The 24819-nt window shown below is 33.4% G+C and overlaps 1 long non-coding RNA gene and 1 other non-coding gene across 2 annotated transcripts; one reads left to right on the forward strand and one right to left on the reverse strand.

Annotated features, from left to right (window-relative positions):
* Nucleotides 1–3340: 3340 nt before the first annotated feature.
* Nucleotides 3341–14543, forward strand: LOC120211056. The gene is made up of 3 exons (XR_005524564.1): nucleotides 3341–3472; nucleotides 3563–3681; nucleotides 14532–14543. It is a non-coding gene; the product is annotated as an uncharacterized LOC120211056 (long non-coding RNA).
* An 8167-nt stretch (nucleotides 14544–22710) lies between these two features.
* LOC120211111 lies at nucleotides 22711–22817 on the reverse strand. The gene has a single exon (XR_005524575.1). It is a non-coding gene; the product is annotated as a small nucleolar RNA R71 (small nucleolar RNA).
* Nucleotides 22818–24819: the final 2002 nt, after the last annotated feature.

Below are 24819 nucleotides of genomic sequence, written 5' to 3' on the forward strand. Positions count from 1 at the left end.
TATGTTTGCGTTACAGAAGAGTCATCCGAAAGAAGATATGGTAGGGGTAATCCTTTGATAATTACCCCTAAAGCAAAGACAGCAGCAACGACACAAGAAAAGGTGGTGATCACAGCACCCCGACCTCTTCACTACAAGGATAATCGACAAGTGCCATGGAAGTATGAATGTCAGGTGAGCACTTCAAGAGAAGATGATAGCAAAGTGGGGCAGAGACCATTTGAACCCTTCATGGAAGATGTGATGGCTATCAACAAGCCCGGAAAGGAGGAATAAGCTAAAAAGTTCCTTAAATTCTTGAAGCACAGTGAATATAACATCGTAGAATAGCTACATAGCTTGCCGACACGTACTTCAATATTGACACTATTTTTGAACTCGGAGGAACACCAGGAGGCACTGTTAAAAGTCCTGAATCGGATGTTCGTACCACAAAATATACCAGTCAGCAAGATGAATTGACTGGTAAACAATATTCAAGCTGGTAATCTCATCTCATTTTCAGATGATGAGATTCCATATGGAGGGAAAGGCCAAACAAAGGTATTACATATCACCACCCATTGTAAGGGGCACACTTTACTGAGTGTATTAATCGAAAACGGTTCAACCCTGAACGTGATGCCTTTAGTCACATTGAAAAGGTTGTCAATAGATACCTCTCATATGAGAACCTATCAGAGTGTGGTCCGAACATTTGGTAGGACCAAGAGGGAGGTAGTTGGCAACATTGAGGTGACGTTAACCATCGGACTTGCCACCTATAATGTTGAGTTCTTAGTGATGGATATCATGCTTTCTTATAATTGTCTTTTGGGAAGGCCTTGGGTTCATCAAGCTGGTGCAGTACCGTCCACGCTGCTCAAAATGTTAAGTTTGTTATCGATGGAGCCTTGGTGATTATTGACGCCGAAGAGGATATTGTGGCAAGTGTGACCACAGACGCTCCATACATCGAAGTAGACGAGGAGACGGTAGAATGTTCATTCCGCTCCTTGGAATTTGTGAATGCCACATTCGTGGCTGAAGGAAGAAAGATTTCTAAACACTGACTCTCCAAGTATACCAAGATAGAAATAAAGCAGACCTTGGGAAGAGATGCCAAGACGGGAAGAGGATTTGGAAAACTGTTGCAAGGAATGATTGATCTCATCCTTTATATATCAAAATTCGATCAATTTGGGCTTGGTTTTCAGCCCACTCAGCAACAAAAGGGGAAGGAAGTTCAGAAGAACTGGGAAAGAAGAATGGACAGGTTAATTGGAACTGAATTTCAATGGGAACCCATGGTATTCACACCTTTGTACGATATATTTAAGTCATGTGATTATGTGTTTGAGACCACCTCATCAGATTTGGAAGTGGCTCTGAAAGATCTGAGTATCAATGTCATAATCACAGAAAATGCTAAAGGTGCGGATAGATCAGGAATCCGCCCACTGCCACTTGGGTCTGTGCTTAGCAACTGGTCGACAGAATAACTGCCTGTGATCTACAATGTCTTTCAGAGTAATATTCAAACTATACCTATTTGCCTATACCCAGGGCAATAGGTGATCTTTTGTAAGGGTGAATAAACGTATTGTTTTAAATTCATTAAAAGATGCAATTTCTTCCATGGCAAACAAGTTTTCTTATTTCATTCATTTTTTCTATTTTCTTCATTTCAGTACTCCATTTCATTCTCTTTCGAACTTAATTTTCGGCTATTCTGTGTGGTATATTTTTCTCTCACGCATACACATTTTATTTTTTCTTCAAGTCCCCAGATACTGATAATGCAGACATTGATGATCCTGATCCGGAGGTAGATTTTGAATCGACCATTTGTCTTGGGGAAGTTGATGAATATGAAAATGAAGTGGAGTGCAACTTACCTACCGAATTTTTTAGAATGATAGAAAGAGAAGATAAACAAATATTGTTGCATGAGGAAAAGATCGAAATCTTGAATCTGGGCACCAAAGAGGAGATAAAAGAGGTTAAAATCGTCACATCTCTTTCTGCTAAAGCAAGACAAAACTTGATAATCTTACTTCAAGAATATTGAGATGTGTTCGAATGGTTGTATCAAGACATGCCGGGACTAGACATAGATATGATAGTCCATAAACTGCCTATCAAACTAGAATACAAACTCGTGCAAAAAAAGCTGAGGAGAATGCGACCATAAATACTCCTTAAGGTTAAAGATGAGGTTAAGAAGTAATTCGATGTTGGTTTCCTTTAAGTGGCCAAGTATCCGAAGTGGGTGGCCAACATAGTGCCAGTTCCGAAGAATGATAGGAAGGTGCACATGTGTGTTGATTACCGGGACCTTAACAAGGCAAGCCCCAAAGATAACTTTCCTTTGCCACACATAGACACTTTGTTGGATAATACTGCTGGGAATGCCTTCTTCTCATTCATGGACGAATTTTCAGGATAAAACCAGATTAAGATGCATCTTGAAGACATGGAAAATACCACGTTCGTCATAATATGGGGAATATTCTGCTATAAAGTGATGTCCTTCGGATTGAAGAATATTGGGGCAACATATTAGAGAGCTATGGTGACCCTGTTCCATGACATGATACACAAAGAAATTAAGGTTTATATCGACGACATGATTTTCAAGGCACAAACCGAGAATGAACATGTCAAGAATCTATGAAAGCTCTTCCAGAGATTAAGAAAGTTCTAGCTGAGGCTGAACCCTAGCAAGTGTACATTCGGAGTAATATCTGGGAAGTTGTTAGGCTTCATGGTCAACAAGAAAGGCATCAAGGTTGATCCTGATAAAGTTAAGGCTATCCAGAATCTTCCTCCCCCGCAAACATAAAAGGAGGTTTGAGGTTTTCTAGGCAGATTGAACTACATAACACAGTTCATATCTCAGTTAATCGACAAGTGTGACCCAATCTTTCGCCTTCTCCGGAAGAACAACCCTGGAGCATGGGATGAGAACTCACTACAAGAAAATATACCTTTAATGACATACAAACGATGACACACGCTAATTTATGACTTGCAAAATAGGTGTGTCATAAAAAAATGTCATGTTTTTTAAAATATGAACGATTTATAACTTACAATAATGTGTGTCATATTTAATAGTCATAATCCAAAAAATTTGCAAAAACACAAAGTACACTTTTAATTATGTGTCATCTATAAAAGTCGTATTTTAATTTGCCCCCATTATTTTCACCCTTTCCTGCTTCTTCCTCCTCGATAACAAAGTTCACTCCGCTTGCTTCCCCATTTTTCAAGTTTCTCGGGATCCAAACACTGTCATAACAATGGTACTTTTTCCATGTTTTGTTCTCAATCTTGTTTAGGCGCACGTGGATATTGATGTTGATGTACCAAGGGTACCAAAGAAGAGAACGTTCAAGAAGTTCAGTTTCAAAGGTATCGATCTCGATGCTCTCTTGGATATGTCCAATGATGAACTCGTCAAGCTCTTTCCTGCTCGTGCTCGTCGAAGGTTACCACTCGTTATTTTCTCTATTTTATTTTTTTATTCTTCAATGGCTGTTGATTTTGAGATTTAGATATTTTATTTCTGCTAGTTTAGGTTTCAGATGGGTTTGAAGAGGAAGCCAATGGCTCTGATCAAGAAATTACGCAAGGCTATGAGTATTCTTCTATTTTCCTTCTTTTTCAACTATAAGGAATTAACTGATACTTTAGAGTGTATGTGTGTTTTCTTAATGTGTGGATCTGCATATGTACTAGTGTTTAGATTGAAAACGCAAAATGCCTAAGATTTTGGAGTAGTCTCTCCTAATGTTCTTTATAGTGTTGTTGTTGGTTGTGTATTTGCTTTCATATGTTAGACTACACATAGATAAATTGTATTGATGAACATCTACGGTTTCAAAATGCTTTCTAGATTCAATACCTAGTGGTCTATTGTTCGTAGTAGTTTTCGATATCCACTTTGTTTATATTGCACATCCGGTGATCTGATTTTCTGTGACTCCCTTTGGTAACGGATAACCATATAGTTCTACAGTACATTTGTTGTTCCCTCTTTCTTGGTTCGCTTGATCTGTATACATAATATAGTTCCCTGTTTCACTAGCAACCTTGTTGGGAAGCTTATGATGTCAGGGGCTCATGGCTGTAATAGCTAGCTATCGTTTTTTGTGATATCACGATACATAAAACTATCATGAAATGATTTTCTTTCTTTCTCCTTTTCCCTTATTTTAGCTAGTGTAGTGTCATTTTAGCATATCTCTGTTGCAAATTTTGCCAGTGAAGTAGGTAGCTTTGATGATTCATTGGGATATTTAACTGATTTCTTGTTTATAATAAAAGTTTCCCTTGAACTATTTTTATTTATGATGATCCAAGTAATTTTTGGTAGTAACTTATATCGAGAATGCTATTCTGCTGTCTTGAAATAGAATCGGGACACTCCACCTGGTGAGAAACCCGAGCCGATTAGGACGCACCTCCGCAACATGATTATAGTTCCTGAAATGATTGGTAGTATCATCGGTGTTTACAATGGAAATACCTTCAATCAAGTGGAAATCAAGCCAGAAATGATTATCCACTATTTGGCTGAATTCTCAATCTCATACAAGCCAGTAAAGCACGGAAGGCCTGGTATTGGTGCCACTTATTCATCTAGGTTTATTCCACTCAAGTGAATGTCTTCACTCTTAGTTTTGTTGGAATGTTGTTCTGTTATTGAAGCTTGATCGAAGTATTTACTGTTTAGTGTTGTTATTTCTCTGTTAAGTATTCAAATTTAGAAAAAGACTTCGTTAAGCTTTGCATTTTTTCCTATTTCCTCTTCCCCTTCTAAACTATTTATTACCATCATCCGGTCTGGCCCAGCTTCGAAGTTTATGAAATAATTTTGATACCACTTGTTCCTATTTATTTATTTTATTGATAGATCACGCTGATAACCTTGATTTAATAGAAAGAAAGTTCATTTATAAAGGTATGGTAATTGGCATAAGATTTAAACAGACAACGAATTTGGGTATGTTTTAGAGAATCTAACATTGGATTTTAACTGTTCGAAGGGAGAAAATTTTATGTAGCTGATCTCACTAGTTTGAACTTGAAGTTAAGCTGTTGACTTTTTGACAGGTTATTTCTTAACTGAAAATCTATTGTTTCCTTGTTACATTGCTTTTTTCTGACGCTCGTATTCTGCAAAAGTATATATTTTGTATGCTATATGAAGAAGTAATTGTTAACATTTGATTCCCATGTATTTTCAGTATCATAGTTTACTTGAATGCTTAGAAAATTAAATTTATGTCTCCTAGAAGGTTGTAGTTATTTTTATTTGAGGAATTTATTTTTTTATGGTGTTATGTAAGAAACTATATTCTTAAAGCACTTTTTGTTTCTTTGTTCTGATCCTTCACCTTGAATGTAAGTCATATATGTTATTTTTTCTCGAAACCTATGATAATAAACATTCTACATTCTCATATTTAATGTTTTCTTCCTTCTTAACTTTGGGAATCCATTAGGAAGATAGATTCTTGGATAAGATGGACAGCTGCACTACGTAGTATTTAGTGGATAGCCAATACTAGATTCTATAAAGTTTACCTGGCTGAATTATGGCATCTACAAGCCAAGGAAATGGAGGAGTGGTTAGTTTCAGATCTGTTAATAGGATCAATACTTCTCTGTGAGTCGAATCTAACTATTTTCTTCTCTTTGTTTTTGATTTTTTAATTCTTCAAGGTTATATGTTTCCTTTTTTAACTAATTTTTTTTATTAAATCAGAGAAGCGGAAGAAAATTTATTTTGGAGGTAAATCACTTAATATTTTCACTTACATATTATCCGTTCAAAATCTATTTTGTGGTAAATAAATAGATTGCCTATTAATACTATTTTCCAGAGTTTGAATCCATAATAAGTTCTCTATTAATGCTAGGTTATTTGGAAATGGACTTGTTTTAATTGAGTTCGAGTAAATGAGAATAGTGCTAATATTTCTGCTTTCCCTATGAATTCTTATTTTATTCCTCTAAATGGTCTGGCAATCTTATACAAGATGCCCTTATTGTTGAAGTGAATGGTGTGGCAAACCTTGTTGAATGTTGGTCACTATATATGGTAGAACTTGACTTTATTGTTTCTTATAATGTGTGTTAAGTAGTTCCCCTTCTTGTCTGAGGTTCTTAAATTCTCATGTAAGGTTTCTATATATTATAGAACTAATGTGACCTTGGTAATCAGGTTGGCCGTGGTGCTGGAAATGTTGTATTCCTTGTAATTGCTATATACCCAGAGATTGATCTATGTTGTTCCGAGACTATACTGCTGGTGACCTTACTCAGGTTGATCTATGCACATATCGTTTAACACCATTTTAGTAAAATTAATGTGCTAAGATCTTATACTTTGTTAGTATCTTATTGTGATAATCTGAGAACAATCTTGGTTTTTTGTTTTCAAATAGCCATAGGTGATGGGTATTATGTTTATAACTTAATGTGAATATATTGTATGCAAATGGATTACTTATATATAATATGATATATATATATTTAGTATTATGAGGCATTAAATGTGATTTAGTTTGATTATTTTTCAATCTATAATATATATATATATATATATATATATATAACAATATTTAATGAAATACAATCATGACACACGAATGTGTGTCATCTTTTTTTAATGACGTGTACTTCAATGACACGCAATGTAAGTCATACATGCGTGTCATAAATTTATGACACACAAATGTGTGTCATCTTAATTTATGACGCGGGCTTCAATGACGCTCAATGAATGTCATAAATGCGCGTCATAAATGTGTGTCATAAATGCGCGACATAGATTTATGACACACAATTGCGTGTCATCTGAGATTCATGTCGGTGGCTTTAATGACAGGAAAATATGTGTCATTCACATCCATAGATGACGCGCAATGCGCGCCATTAAAGTGGTTTTTTCTTGTAGTGGCTGCCAAATTGCATTCGAGAAGATAAATGAGTTCTTATCTCACACTCCTATCTTGATGTCCCCCATTTCGGGCAAACCACTATTCTTATATTTATCCATATTCGAGAACTTAGTGGGGTGTTTCCTGGGTCAACATGATGAGTCCGGAAGGAAGGAAAGGGTCATCTACTACTTGAGCAAGAAGTTTACCGATTGTAAGGTCAGATATCCTCTCATCGAAAAAGTTTTTTGTACTTTAGTCTGGGCTACACGAAGACTCAGACAATACATGTTATATCACACCACTTGGCTGATTTCCATGTTATATCCACTAAAGTACATGATGAGCGTGCCTACTCTCTCTAGAAGGTTAGCCCGATGGCAGATGTTGTTATTGAATTTGACATCGAATATGTAAGCCAGAAAGCCATAAAGGGAAGTGTCATATCGGATTTCTTGGCAAGCAGAACTGATGAAAATTACGAGCCGCTAGACTTTGACTTCCCAGATGAAGACTTAATGGCCATATCCTTAGAAGAAGTAAGAACTTCCACAGACATTTCTTGGAGAATGCATTTCGATGGTGCATCAAAGGCATTAGGATATGGCATCGGGGCCATACTAGTCTCCCCATAAGGGAATCATTACCCATTCACTAGCAGACTAATTTTTGATTACGCTAACAACATACTAGAATATGAGGCTTTTGTTTTGGGGATTCGAGCTACAATGGGGCAAAATATAAAGACAATATGAGTATATGGAGATTCAGCCTTAGTAAACTACCAGCTTCGTGGAGAATGGAAAACCAAGGATGTAAAGCTGGTGGAGTACCGGAAGCTAATATTGGATTTGCTCGAAGAATTCGATGAAATCACCTTCCACTATGTGCCTAGAGAAGAAAATCAAATGGTTGATGCTTTAGCTACCTTAGCAGCCGCATTCAAGGCTGACAAGGAGTCTGAAATGATGCCAATTGACAAACAATCATATGAGTACCGGGCTCATTGTTACCAAATCGAGGAAGTGAAAGACACTAAGCCCTGGTACCATGATATTCTGCAATACATCAAGAATTGAAGTTATCTAGAGGAAGCCATCGAAACTGACAAAAGAACCATTAGAAGGATGGCAGCTGGATATGTCCTTGACGGGGAAGTTCTATACAAGAAAAGCCATGATCAAGTCCTGTTAAGGTGTGTAGATGCAGAAGAGGCTAAGATGATAGTGGAAGAGGTACATGACGGAGTATGTGGAACATATGCGAATGAACATATGATGTCAAGGAATATAATGAGATGCGGATATTTTTTGTCCACAATGGAAAGTGGCTGCATCAACTACGCTAGAAGATGTCATAAGTGTCAAATCTATGGGGATAAAATAAATGTTCCACCTCAACCTCTTTATGCGATGACATCACCATGGTGTTCTCTATATGGGGCATGGACGTTATCGGGCAAATCCATCTGAAGGCTTCGAATTGTCACCGATTCATTCTTGTGGCAATTGATTACTTCACCAAATGGGTAGAAGTTGTGTCATACGCCAGTGTTACTCAGTCCACTATTTACAAGTTTTTGATGAAAGATATCATATGTCGATATGGTTTACCTGAAAGGATCATCACCGATAATGCTACAAACTTGAACAACAAAATGATAGATATTGCTTGTGAGCAATTCAACATAAAGCATCACAACTCTAATGCTTATAGACCAAAGATGAACGGAGCAGTAGAAGCAGCAAACAAAAACATCAAGAAGATAGTGGAGAAAACAAAGAGACCTACAAGGATTGGCACGAGAAATTATTTTTTGCTTTGTTTTCTTACCGAACCTCGGTACGAACTTCAACTGGGGCAACTCTGTTTTCATTGGCATATGGGATGGAAGCAGTGCTACCCATTGATGTAGAAATTTCGTCACTCCGGGTCTTGCCAAAAGTCCAACTGGATGATGCAGAATGGGTGCAATCCCGATACAATCAGCTGAACCTGATAGATGAAAAGAGATTGAAAGCCATTCATCATGGTAAAATCTATCAGAAACGACTGATTCGAGCACATGATAAGAAGGTGCGCCCAAGAGTATTTCGTGAAGGAGATCTTGTGCTAAAAAGAATTTGGCCAATTCATAAAGACTTCAGAGGAAAATGGATGCCAAATTGGGAGGGACCTTATGTCGTGAAAAAGACCTTATCTGGAGGAGCACTTATCCTGGCTGAAATGGAAGGGTCGGAACTGCCAAATCCCGTCAATTCAGACGCAGTCAAAAAATAATTCGCTTAGGATGAAAACCCGAGAGGGCGTCCTAAGTAGAAGAAGAAAAAGAAAAAGAAAAAATAAAAACATTTAGGGTAAAAACCCGAAAAGGCACCCTAAATTGAAAAGAAAAGAAAAGAAAAAGAAAAAGAAAAGAAAAAGTGAAAAAAAGAAAAAAAATTAGGTGGGTTCAAGATGAAAACCCGCAAAGGGCGTCTTGAAACCAAGGATGAGTCCAAATTGAAAACCCGAAAGGGCGTTTGGATATTGATTCAAGAAAGGTCCCTAATCCAGACAGTGAAGCATCACAGCGTCCAAATCTTCTATATATTTAACGAGTCGGAGAAAGGTTGCACTCTCCTAAACATTATTGCATCTTCGAAGATCCCTTGACAAAGGTTGCGTTCAAGGTCACCTAACGGCTTATCAGTACAAGAGTTCCCGCATTATTGAGATCTAATACATTCATTCACACTTCATTTATGTATTTATTTCCAGAATATTTGTCATGTATTGTTTGTTCTTTTTTCCCTATATGAATAAAGACGATCATTTCTCTAAATCAATTCTTTCTAAGCATCTTGGGTTAAATTTAAACCTAATTATTTATTCACTTCTGAAAAGATGATTGCATATTACTATACCAAATATTTTTGAAAAGTACAGGTACTCGAAAGTCGATCAAGGCTAATGCACTACACTTGAGATGGTTGAGAAGCATTTCCCGAATCAAGGATAAAAAATAAAATCTACATATCAGATTTAAACATTTGAAAAATTCAATATCGGGAATCAAAAATTCAAGATTCCAGAATCAGGATAGGCACTAAGACAGGAGACCGGAGATCGAGAGTTCTCTCTAGAGCCCAAAATAACATATTTCGCATATGCATGTTAGGCACACATAGGAGCATTGCATCCATAGCATCACAAGTGTATAATTTTACAGATTCATGCTAGAGTCAATTTGAACTTTGCAGCGAAGGATATTGGACTCGAAGCGACACAATTTACTAGAAATTGGATTTCAACTTCACAACGAAGGATATCCAACTCAAAGCCAATTTGGTGAAGCAATACAACTCTAGATTGGATTTCAACTTCAATACGAAGGATATCTAATTCAAAGCTCAACTTCACAACGAATGAGACATCCAAAATTTATACTTCACAACGAAAGAAATCGTGCCCAACGGATCAACTTAAAGTCATCTGCAACATCAGGGGTTTATACCCCAGCCAAGTACATCATAACTTAAAGGCGAGAAGAGTTATCTGTCAACAAACACTGTCGAGTTCGATATCATTCAGCTCGAGGAACTACTCACCATAAGGTAGCAGCAAGGAACTACTTTTCGGTCAAATTTTCACACCAAGGTCTTTAAGTAAAAAAGAAGACCAAGGTCAAGAATGGAAACAAGAAGCCACTTTCCGATTTTCCTACGATTTCAACTTCACAACGAAGGATATCATAACCAAAAGATTGACCTAACTTCACGACAAAGGGGTCATCTGTAACACAGCAACACCGAAGTCTTTAGGTCAAGTTTCAGCTTCACGATGAAGTATCTTGAGCTAGAAGACGATTCAGGGGCTACTTGCCAAAGTTTTGAGTTCGATTTCAACTTCACGACGAATGATATCGTGCTCAGAATTTTCCAGTTCAACTTAACCTCACAGCGAGGGAGTCATTTCGTGATTTAGTCCAAATTGACAAACCAATCATAACATTGGATTTCAACTCTACGACGGAGGATATTCGATGTTAAACTCAGGGATACACTCATAGAAGAAAATTGTGTCTTATAATCTTTTCCCTATTCTAGTTACACGACTATGGGCAAAGAGGGGCAGCTGTGGACACTAATTTTCATTCATACATATTATATATATATATATATATATATATATATTATTTTACTTAAAATAATACATGTTTTTTCCTTTCTTCTTTTCAGACTCAAAATCATTACAACAGTGGCCCAAACAGTGGGTAACCCAATACCCAGCAACTCGAACCGGTTCAGACCCGAACCTACCCCCAAAGTACTTAGGGTTTTCTTCGAACCCTAGCCAAACTCCATCAGTGCCGCATCTCCTTCATCCCAGCCACAACTCGGTCAACCGCCACTTTTCTCAGCAACAAACACAACGTCATGGATGTGTGGGACATAAAAGCAACAAACAAACAAGTTTTAGTTCGAGTAGTAAAAATAGGTTTTTTTAGCTATATATATGCACACATGTAAACTGAGAAGGGACATTGGAAATACACGAAAAATCACATAAGGAAATCGGCAGAAAGAAATACAAGACTTTTTCGAAATGAAAATAAATAAAAGGTACTATTTTTTTACCTTTGCTCAATGGTCTTTGGCTTGCATGTGGGTACTCTGTTTATTTTCCCCTTCGTTTTGACCCCGAAAAACTCAAAAGATGGTTGTGTCGATGAACGGGGGAGGGCATTTTCGAGATCTTCTTTCTTAGATCTAGCCCTCCACGAGGCTAGTTTTCAAAAAAAAAAAAAATTTGTGTTTTTAAGATGAGGGTATGACAAACTTTCGAAAATTAAAAAAAAAGTAAAATTTTTGCAACCGATGAACGGCGGCCGACACCGATCAACGACGGCCGACGAGGCAACTGCTGGCTGGGAACTGTGTTCACGCTTAAACCCCGGTCGTGTTCTTCAACTTGATGAACAAGTTGAGAGAAAAAACTAAAAGGGGGAAGATGTTTCGATTTTGAAAATGAAAATGAAAATGAAAATGAAGTTGGGGGTTTTGGGTTTTATACTGACCCGTTGGACCGACCCGATGACCCGAGCGGTGTTTTCAAATAAAAAAGGGATAATTTCCATTTCGATCCCTCGTTGTTTTTAAAGGCTCATTTTGACCCCTAAATTGAATTTACATCTTGATCTCACTTTGAAATTTAACACTCAACTTGTTTTTCTTTCAATTTGGTCCATTCATGTTTTAATTTCTTATTTTTATTCTTATTTTTAATTATTTATTTATTATATATGTATATTATTTTTACTATTATTTTCTTTTTCTTTTTTGTCTCTTTATTTTATTTATTTATTTTTATTTTCTTTATTATATTTTCTTTATTTTATTTTATTTTATTTTATTTTTTATTTTATTTATCTTTATTTTATTTATTTTATTTTTTCTTTATTTTATTTTCTTTATTTTTTATCTTTATTATTTTCTTTATCTTATTTTCTTTATATTTTATTTTTTCCTTGACCTTCAGTCATTTTTTATTTAGTTACCTCTTTAAGATTTTTATTTTTTTATTTTCATTTTTTATATATTGTTTTTTTATTATTTTTTCTTTTTGCTTAAATTTTGCAATTAGTGTTTTACTGTTATAATTTAATAGATTTTTTTCTTGCCTTATTTTATCTGTTGTGTGTTTTTAATGTGAGCACTTTATTTTTTTATTTATGATAATTCCTTAGCATGCATATTTCTTACTTAAAACATTATAATTCAACCTTTATTTTTTCTTTTTAGATTGAGCATGTTTTTTTACAAACCTAACATTTTTTTGACTTTTTTTAATCAATCGGAGGTAAGTGATTTGAATCACATTTTATCTTTTTATTTTAACTTATCAATTTATTAATTAAGACAACTGAAAATTATTAGTACCGAAAGGGCAGTTCAATGGTGCTAACCCTTCCTTAACTGTAACCGACTCCCGAATCCGACACATATTTAGTAAGACGTAAATCAGGTAAGAAATCGAGGTATCTGATCAACCCATTTGTTCTTAAAATAAATGGTCGGTGACGACTCTAACACATTTCATTCAAGTCGAAACTCAATTTCAGACCACTCGAAAGACGATTCCGACACTAATAAAAGTCGACTAATAAATAATTATTTATTTTAAAGATTGGATGGATCGAATGCGCTTTGGTGAGCGAATATGACACTTTAATTGGATCATGTGAATCAAATTTGAGATGCTGTAATTATTTTCCAATATATAATATTTTCTGATGATGTGACAGAAGATAAAAAATTATACGCATTTCTATAAGGACAAAGTAGTTTATGTCAATTTAACGGTGTCTTATTGTTCCGTCATATTTAAGTCGATTTGACAAAACAAAAGTTTAAGGGTCAAAATGAGATATAATAAAATTTTAAATGTTATGATAACTAAATTGATAAAATTAAAGTAACAAAAAGATTACTTTACCGGAAAATCAAATTGGAATTATTTACGAATCTATAGACAAAAAATTAGAGTTAAAACATGATGCGTTTGTACCCGTTGCTTAGACTTTTGTGGTGTGCGTGATGGGGGTGGGGTATACATTTGGGAAGTTCGAATCCAATTGCCCATGCCCATGTGTTTTTACCCCTCTATACAATGGCAAAACTTAGTAACAGAATTTGAGAGGATCAACTTAAAACTTTAAAAATATTAAAAGTTTAAATTTGTTTTTTAAATTTTTTTTGAAGAGTACAATTTACATTTAGAAAAACTAGGGTCAAGCTAAAATTTTTAAAAAATTTGAAAGGTTTAATGAGATATTTTAAAATTATGAGAGAGTTTTAATTAAGATCATTTAAAAAATTTAAAGCTTGATGTGAATTTCTAATAATTTTGTGGGGGCCAAATTAAATTTTTGAAAATTTTAAGGGTTTAAAATTTAAATTTTCAATTTTTGGGAGATCATGGCGCCCACATGTCCCGACTATGTTCGGTCGTTGATCGTATATACTCGATTATTAATCAACTATTTTGAATTGAGTTTTACAAAGGGATATTATTGAGACAACCTTTCAAACTCAGTTTACTTCATTCGTAAATATTAATATTCGAACTTTTAACTTTATTTAAAGAAATCTAGTGTCTAGTCCTACTAAAGCTTCATTTGAGAATACTTCTCCAAACTAGGGATGGGCATGGGATCCGAACCCGACGGGTCCCGACCCGATCGGATAGGGTTTTTTAATTGTGATGTTCTGGTCGGGTTCGGGTTTAGGGTGAAAAATACTCGACCTAACCCGAAAAAAATATAATTTTACCTTATATATTTATGAATAATTACAATATTATCCCTCTATATATTATTTTTCAATTAAGTCACTATTTTTTTATTAAATAAAAATAATATTTTTTATTATTTCGGGTCGGGTTTTTAAGTTATATATCGGGTCGGGTGAAATCTTGTTTTGGTCGGGTCGGGTCTCGGGTGGAGGATTTTTTGTTCTCGGGTCGGGTCGGATGGACCAAAAATCTGACCCATGCCCATCCCTACTCCAAACAAGTTATACCAACAAGCTTTTTCAACACAAAATACATTTTCTTCAGTTTTTTAATTTGAATCAATAATCATATTTCAGTCATAAACTTTTAACTGAAAATAATTGTTTTAAAAATATTTTTACATTTCAAATTATAAACTTTTAACTGAAAATTTCAAACCAAGAATATTTTTCAAACAATCATAGACCAATAAGTTGTTGGTTACTTCCTCCTCTTTTCAGTGCTTGTCTCTGCCACTCGCTGTTTTCCCTGACCTCTCCCCCATACCACATGGGTGCGGATGAACTGAATACTACTTTTCCTGATTTCTCACGTCGTCTATTTCAATTGCATCTACACAAGATGATAGCTGAGAGCTGACCTTTTTAAAGCGACAAAGTTAATCAAATCCTCAATTTCTTTTTTCTTCTTTTGTAATTTGCATCATAAATTTATTTTTATATTATTTCAAAATTTATTTCATAAAAATCTTAATTGCGTGAATAGAGGAAGTATTCCTTAAAAATTTAAATTATTATATATTTTAGATATTTTTTGTATCTTTTATTGATAACATATTTTTTATCTTTTATAAATTTATAAATTTTCTTCTTTCTAAAGTTTTAAAAATTCATCTCCTAAAATAAAACCATAATATAAAACCTTGCCTCCGATACTGCTAACACAAAATTCCCCTCACCTTCAACTCCTCTACATACGCCATATGCTCTATCTCTCTTCATTCTTATTGCTAGGTTTCACAATTTTAATATTTCACTTTATATTGTTGTTTATTATGCTTAGAAACATTAAATTATGTTATCCAAAATAACAATCCAAGACGAAATCGAACCTGAAAAAAATAAAAGGAAGAAATTAAATTTCTTTGAAAAATAAAAGAGTATAAATGGAAGATAAAATACTCTTTGATTTTGATCTTGAGATCGAAAACACACTACAAGAAATAATATGTTTAGCGACCATTTAATTGTGACATTTATAAATTTTATCACAAAAAATAGATTATTTGTGACGAAAATTATTTTTATCACTTTTAAAATGTGTAATTATTTATAATTTATATTAAAATATTAGATAAAAGAGTACACTCGTTGATATTTGAATCTGACATACCCTATAAGATATCTAGTCGAAGTTAATTGTAAAAATTGCAGTAAACTATAAAAGTGAAAACATAGATGAACTGAACCATGTTCAGTGTAGGATGTAGTTTGTATTTATTCATTTAAATGCTTTGATGATGGCTGAATGAGAGTAGGTTCTGGTTACCATTACTATTATGTTATTTTAATCTCGTAAAAATTAGGACTTTTATATTAATTAATTTTTTCACTTATTGCTATTTTTACATGAAAATATTGAGTGAACTTTGGTATGGAGCACTAAGCTTCTATTATAGTTATGAAACTATTTGGTTTTTTAGAGTTTATTTTAGATATTATATTTTTATGTTTTAACATTATTTGTATTTTAGTTGACTTACTTTTTTTTAGATATAATTTTATCATATTGTATTTAGAGACGATGTATTCATCACAATAAAATAATTATTATGATAATATTTTTCTATGACTTTAATTTTTATTGTCAAAAAATGATCATAATTCAAAGAATCATTACGATTATTTAATTTACCACAATTGATAATATTATAGTGTTAAATATTTTGAGTGATAAAAAATTATCACAATTTCTAATTATAGTGTCCAACGTTTGGTCGCTAAAATTCTCAATGTGACAATATTTATGGCCATAAATATATTTTCAATGTCAAATAAATTCATTATATTTTCTATTGATAATAGTGTCAAACATCAGGTCATTGAAAAATTCTTATTGTGACAACATTTGTGGTTATAAAATATATTTTTTGTGTCAAATAAATTCATCATAATTTCTATTGACAACAGTGTTGAACATTTGGTCACTAAAAAAATAGATTTTTAGTTTCAAACAAATTCATCACAATTTTTATTGAAACTAGTGTCGAACATTTGGTCACTAAAAAGTACTTAGTGTGACAACATTCATGTTACAAAATATATTTTCAATGTCGAACAAATTCATCACAATTTCTATTGATAGTAGCGGCGAATATATGGTCACAAAAAATTAACAATTGTGACAATTATTAGAACAATTGTTACTGATACAATAGTGATGGAGTTATTACTGACGACATAAAAAAATTTTCACTGTGCATTTTAGTGCATAAATTTAATATTTTTAGTGATCATTTGCGATGTCCCTAAAGGTTCATTTCCTTGTAGTGACAGTTGAGGTCTGTCGCTATACAATTTCCTTAAGACAAGTTTTCGACCACTCCTTAGGTGCTCAAGGTCTTTGGTTGTCTCTCTCCCAGGATATCTAGATGATCAACGAACAGTTGCACAAACTTTCGATATCACTAAATATCCTTGCCTTAAACTATCACCGAAAAACTAAGAAAGAGAGAATGTTTTTTTTAAAAAATAATTTCTTGAATTCTGAGATGTGTTTAACCTAGAAGGTTAACACTCTATTAGGGAATTCTCAAAGGAGAATTTACTAAAAATAGTCTTATCATTTATATTCAAACTCTAAATTACGATTTCTTTTTAATTATCTTTTAATTTGAAATATTTAAAAAGATATAAATATCTTTTCAATATCTTTAATATTAAAATTTAAAAAGATAATAAATTTATTTTAATTTAAAATATTCAAAAAGATATAACTCTTTTTACTATTCAAACTTAAATAGATATTATGTTGATTTAAAATATTCAAAAGTATATAATTATCTTTTAATATTCAAAGTTAAAAATATAATAAATACCTATTTAATTTGACATATTCAAAAGAATAATTATCCTACTAATATTCAAATTAAATAATATATTTTAATTTATAATATTTAAAGGAATATGAATGAAATTGATGATTTTATGAAAAACATTTTGATTTGGTGTGGTGATAGCCTCTACAATCAATAGTTGCATAGGATAGGTAGATGTCCTCCTTTGAACCTTCCCTTTTGATAATATATTTACTTTACTGGCTAAACAGTATATGCATGTCCTTGAACTATTATGTCGTTTGTGTAAACGATGATATACTTTACATAACTACCCATTTGATAATAATTTAGTTTTCATGGGCATGTCCTTAATGCCATGGACATTGCTTGGTTCTAAAAGAGTTTGAAAGAACTATGCCCAATAGTCTCCTTGAAGTGGTCCCACTTTACTCTCACATAGGTGACTTATGTTGCTCAGCTCACCGAAACACACAATGGTCATTAAAAGCTTTTGCTTAGCTTATACCACTTTGATCACTATTTACATCATATAAACGAACTTGGGATTAGAAAACCCCTATAATGATTGTACACAGGTTATGCAATTAGGTTGTCCCTTTGAACCTAGATCTTGGGGATCTCCAATCAACAAGGTAGGGTTTTTCTTTACATAACACCTTTAAATTTTATGGGCTTTAGTCTAATTCCTTTAGATGTTTTCTTAACTTGATCTCGATTTAACGCTTTGGTTAGCGGGTCCACGATATTATCCTTTGATCTTACAAAATCATTAGAGATAACTTCATTTGAGATCAATAATCTAATGGTATCGTGTTGTGGACACATATGTCTCGATTTACCACTATATATGAAATTATGTGTTCTAGCAATTGTTGCTTTGTTGTCATATTATATACATATTGTGGGCGTAATTCTTGAATATACTTAAGAAAGTTATGAAGTAATTCTTCTTATTCTCCAAATTTTTCTGGAGCAACAAACTCATATTCCATTGTGAATCTAGTTATAATTGTTTGTCTTGAGGATTTTCAAGACACAAATCTTCCTCCTAAAGTGAATACATATCTATTTGTACCTTTGGTTTATTAAATATCATATATCCAACTAGCATTGGACTATTATTCTAAGATAACATGATCTCTGGAATAATGCAACCCATAATCCTGAGTATATCAAAATATCTTAGTATCCTTGTTATCATTTTCCAGTGATTTTCACTTTGATTTCTCGTGAATATGCTTAGACTGGTAACAACAAAAATGATGTCTGGTCTCATACAACTCATAAGATACATTAGGCTACTTATGACCCTTACATATTCCACATGGTGAAAACTTCCACCTTGATTCTTAGACAAATGTGAACAAAAGTCTATTGGAGTTATGACTATACCAGAATCATTCTTGTTAAATTTCTTAATGAACTTGTCTACATAGTGTAGTTGTGGTAGTGTGGTAGTATGAGGTTTTCAAATGACATTTTAATTTGGATGCCTAGAATTATATTGGCCTCAAATCTTGAATTTAACATATCTTTAACACGTTTTACTATTTCATTGTTACTTCCAATAATGAGTATGTCATCAACATACAAGAATAGAATAACATATCCAAAGTTTGTAGTTTTGACATATACACACTTGTCACACTCGTTTATCTTGAAGTTGGTTGTTTCATATATATTTCTTCTTCAAGGACCTCCTTTAGGAAAGCTATTTTAACATCCATTTGATGTACTTTTAGATTTCGTAAAGCGGCAATTGTGAGTATCATTTTTATAGGTTCTATACTTGATACAGAAAAGTATGTATCAAAGTAGTCAAGTCATTTCTTTTGTAAGTATCCTTTTATTAGCAGTATAGCCTTGTACTTATAAATTGTTCCATCTACTTACATGATGGAATCTATTTCACTCTTAATGGATTCCTTCCATAAGGTGCCTTCAGAGGAACATATAGCTTTACTATACGTTTGAGGCTCATCCTCCAACATAAAGGTTAGAAAATCTAGTCCAAAGGATTTTTCAACCCTTTCTTGTTTACTCCTTCTTGGCTCTATTTTAGTTTCAGTCTCTTGTTGATCAGCCATATTATCCTCATTGTTAGTATCTAAATTTCGTTTTATTAAAATTTGATCAACTTACTTTGATTTATAAAGGAAAAATATTTTCAAAGAATGATGCATTCTTTGATTACATTATCGTATTCTTGTGAATCTCAGGATTCTTTGATTCATACACAAGAAATTGATGTGCATTGTTATATTCTACATAACCAATGAAAAAGCAATCCAATGTTTTATGACCTATTTTAATTTGCTTTAGTAATGGGGCCCTTACCTTGGCAAGATACTCCTATTCTAGGAAGGTTTCTGACCTTTCCATGATTCATATGGTGTCTTGTCTTTTTCTTTCGGGGGTATTTAAAAGGTAATTAGCTGAAAGAATAGCTTCCCCACATGTTCTGTTGTAACCCAAAATTGCCTAACAAGGCATTCATCATTCCTTTTAGAGGTTGTTTTTTCCGCTTAACTACTCTATTTGATTTAGAAGAATATGGTGGTGTTACTTCATGAATAGTACTATGTTGTGAACAAAATTCACCGAATGGTTCAACATATTCATCACCACATTTGGTTAAATTCTCCATGACCAAATAAAATAACATCTTATGTTATTACATTTTGAAATTCTATATTTAGAATTTTACAAGCTTCTTGTTGTGGCTCATGGCCACCAAAAATCATTATGTCCTTTAACATATAAAATTAGAATTAATAATAATTCCAACAATAAACCAAAAATAAATTCTGGTTTATTCTACCAATAATATTTAGTTAGAAACTAAATCAGTAACAAAGTCATTACTTTCAAATGATTTCTATTATTAATAGTAATCAAACAATTTTGTTCGACGACAAAATTAAAATCTCAATTGATTTCAAACATAAATCAAAGATTCCAATAAATAGAAAATTATTTCCCATTTATTTTTTATTTTGTTATCAAACAGAATCGACATTATGAAACAAAATCAGTAACCAAAATTACTTCCACGACAATTTCTGTTACATAAATTTGTCCACTTTAATATTTTATCAAACCCGTTAATACAGTAGGATTAATCCCGAAACAAATTTGTTTGCCATCTCATTTTTCCACAATTATAAATCATCTCGGATTAAGAAAGGTAGAAAATGAAAAGTATCTTAAGATTGTTATCCGAAATAAACATATGAGATGAAAGCGAACCTGAGAAAAATAAAAGGAAGAAATTAATTTTCTTTAAAAAAAACTAAAAGAATATAAATTGAAGATAAAATACTCTTTGAGTTTGATCTTGAAATCAGAAACAGTTGAGGTTATCGCTATAGAATTTCCATAAGACAAATTTTCGGTCACTCATTAGATGCTCAAGATCTTTGGTCGTCTGTCTCCCATGATAAAACAAATAGATGATCAATGGCATGTGTATAAAAGTATTATATTTTCTACCCTTTTATCCATAATTATTGCTAGATTTAGGTTCAATTTATTTTCATTATTAGTTATTTATGCATGATTTCATAGTTTCCTTCACCGTTAAGTTGATATTACATTTTGGTTGGTTGTTATGGAAAAGACACTGCTAGTCTGTGTTAATTTGTGCAGATTAGGGTTTACCTTATCAAGAAGGAATTGTCGTGGCATTGGAAGCTGATTTCTGAAGGGTTTGCCGAGCCGATTGTTGATGTTGACTGGATAAATCCACCTCATTCAAGATAAACACGAAAAGCAAAGGATAAGTCCCAAAAATCTGAAAATCCACGTAGAGTTTGAATGAGATAAGGAAGTTAGATTTACAAGGAGTTTTAAGATAAAGATAAAAGAGATTCATTCTCTCTTTTATTCCAACTAAAACTCATCTTCATCAATAACTAATTCGACCTAATAATATCCTATAAAAAACCAAAAAATCATAAATTGCAAGGGGTGGCCGACGAGAGAGAAAAACTAATAGCAGATCACACATCTTCTTCCTTATTTCTATTTGATTCATGTTTAGAAATTTTTATCTTGTGTTTCTTTTGCATCCAACCATGAACTAAATAAATTGGCTTAGGTTATTGGGTTTTTATGTTCTTAATTTGATTTTGAGTGAATTGGGAGAGGATGTCAAGAATTATGCATTTATCTAATATCGGGATAGTTAGATTCAAGAAACAAATGAGCATGATCTTCATTCTAACGAACGTTGGTGAAGGTTAATCCATCTTGGGGATAAGATTCAGATTTCAACGGTTAAAAGAAGCGCAAGATCAATTACTGTTCACTCATGGTTAACGTAGAGATGTATCACCAAGGCATGCATAATTGACCAGTTCTTCAGTTTAGGGATAACAAGAAGGCATTGAAGAACGCTTCGCAGAGCTTTGATGGGAGGAATCCAGTTGCTACTACAATTGAATCATTTTCAGTTGTCAAGCCAATCAAGTTGCCTTGGTAAATTGCTCAGACTATTCATATAACCATCACACTACAACTCACGATAACCCAGCCTGCTCTCTTATTCGATCAAAATCTTCTTTTATTTACTTGCATTTTTTATTTTACTCGTTAATTCAAACTTATACTATCACCAATTTATTCTTTTTACAGTGCAAGGAGTTAGAACATAGAGTTACACCCATCCTTGTGGATACGATATCTATTCTATATTATAACTTGTGACATGTATACTTGTACCAATTGTGAAGCACTCAAATCACAAAACAATTTTTTTGGCGCCATTGTGGGGGATTGGCAATAACGACTTTGATTTTTATTTCTTGCACCTTAATTATTAATATTTTTCTTTTTCTTTTTAGATTCAAAGAGCTTATAATGTGTGGTTTTGCATTTGTGTATGACCAGGTCAAGACCAACATCACCATAATATCTATTTGAACCTGAAATCGAGTGAGATTTTCATAGAAAAATATACGAGCAACGAACAACAATGGGATACCAACTCGTTGATCCAATTGGTGACCCTAATGCTATTGGCAACCATATATCCAAAGCAAGAGGAGGAGGAGCTTTAGTAGATAGACCTGTTCAAGTAAGGAACAAACTCATTCGAGATTAATTGAGGTTGTCACACCTGAAATAGAAGCCACCTACTTCAAATTGAAACCAGTAATGTTCAATATAATCAACACAATTGGTCAATTTGGTGGATCAACAACAAAAGATGCCAGACAACATCTCAAATCATTCCTGAAAATTTACAAATCATTCAAGCAACAAGGAGTCCATGAGGATGTCCTAAGGATGAAATTACTCCCCTATTCACTGAGGGATAAGAAAAAATCATGGTAGAATAGTATCCTATCCGGATCTCTAGAATATTGGATGGATGTATTACGTGATTTCCTTGCTAGATTTAGTTATACAAATATGACTGACAAATTACGTAACGATATTACTTCTTTTCAGCAGGCAGATGATGAATCCATGTACGAGGCATGTGAGCGATATAGGGAGCTTGTATGTAAATGTCCCAAGCACAGATTCTCGGTATCGAAGCAAGTGGTGATGTTTTAAAATTTAATGAATACACCAACTAGAATAATGCTAGATGCCTCGGTGAATGGCATACTCCTCGACAAGTCACCCGAGGAAGCAATGGAGACTATGAATCGTCTTGCCAAGAATGATTATCAATTCCCAACTACAAAACGATGAGGAGTCATGCGTAATGTCGTGATAAACCAACTTGATTGAGAATAAGTAGTGACCAAACACTACATAGGAGATCAAGGTAGTAAATTCCTTTTGTGAGTTATGTAACGATAACCCTGATTCTTTTGAGTATCTACAGAACCCATAATCTAACTTTTATGTTGGAAACTACAGTCAGAATAACAATGTGATGTCCAACACATACACTCCAGCCTAGAGGAAGCACCCTAATTTTTCATGGAGTAACTCGAACAATTCCCTCTATTAGAATAATCAGAATACACAAGCATCAAGATTCCAATAGAACATGTCAAGGCAAAAGATGCCACAGCAACAATAAACACCATCTAGTTCTTTGGAAAATACTCTAAACTATTTTATGTTAAAACTGAATCTTACATGTTTGATAATCATAGTTTCATGAAAATGATTGACACTTTCATTAGCAGGACTAAGATGAGACTGCAGAACCAATAGGAAAATTTGAAATTCTTATAGACGCAGGCTGGACAATTTTCCTAGATTTTGAACACAAGACCACTAGGTGAATTACCTAATGATATTCAGGTCGCAAAAGGATTAGGTCACGAGCAATGTAAGGTAATCACCACCCGGAGTGAACGAAATCTAACTCAAACCCCTGCACATCCTACGAGAGAACTCAACTAGCAGAACAAACACATGTTCAGAAAGATACATCCAACAAAAATACCCCAATTGATATTGATGAAACGGTGATTGCCCAGGCAAGTCCACATGCCTCGACAATTTTAGATACAATGGCAAGTCCATCAATCAAATTCCAAATATATGGGAAGGATGAGGAGATCCAAATTCCGCCACAATTCCCTAAGAGACTGAAAAGACAAAAACAAGAATACTAGTTCAAGAAATTCTTGGACATCTTGAAGCAAGTTCACATCAATTTTCCATTAGTTGAGGCGATCAAGCAAGTGCAGAACTATGCTAAGTTTATTAAGGATATTGTCTCTAAAAATGGAAGAATGCACAACCATGTTGCACAATCTAATGCCACCCAAACTAAAAGCTCCCGTTAGTTTTACAATACCATGTGCAATAAGAAATCACTACACCAAGAAGGTGTTATGCGATATTGGAGTAAGCATAAACCTTATGCCTAAATATGTGTTCAAAAGATTGGGTATGCAATACCCCAAATTTTGGTTAGTGACCAAAATGTACCTTTTGAAAGTTTGATGGTCAAAGTATAAAACTTGGAAGAAATTTTAGGAAATTAAGTGGTAAAGTTCTTGAAAAGAATTTTATTTCATAAATAGATAGTTTACTCTTGAGAGTGGGGTTTTATGGAATTATATTTTGAATTTGGAATTTGGTAAAGAAAAATTAGAAATGGTTAAAACCGGTAAGGAATCGGTAATTTCAGATTGAATTGGAATCTTACAAAAATTTGAAGGATGTTATAAATAGTTGGAAATATTATTTTAATATTTTGGATCAGATAAATTTGGTCTGGAAATATGGAAATATTCAGATTTAATCAAAACAGTGGAATTTAGTGACTAAAATGTAAGTTTTGAAATTTCATGGGAAAATTCGAAAATCTAAAGTCAAAATATTTCATCTTTGACTTTGAATTATGATAAGGATGAGTTGTCATGGTTTTATGGTAAATAAGAAGATTCATTAAGGGTAAATTGGTCTTATCCCAATTAAGTGAATATTATATTCATTTAAGTGGATTATAATGTAAAATATTATGATATGCACCCAACATATCATTGCATTTGTTCATCTTCTTCTCCCAAATCAGCCGTGGGTTTCTTCAAAGGTAAGAGAAAATTCCAACTCCAT

Source organism: Hibiscus syriacus, unplaced genomic scaffold, assembly GCF_006381635.1.
Source record: "Hibiscus syriacus cultivar Baekdansim isolate YM2019G1 unplaced genomic scaffold, ASM638163v2 tig00109957_pilon, whole genome shotgun sequence".
Classification (NCBI taxonomy): domain Eukaryota; kingdom Viridiplantae; phylum Streptophyta; class Magnoliopsida; order Malvales; family Malvaceae; genus Hibiscus; species Hibiscus syriacus.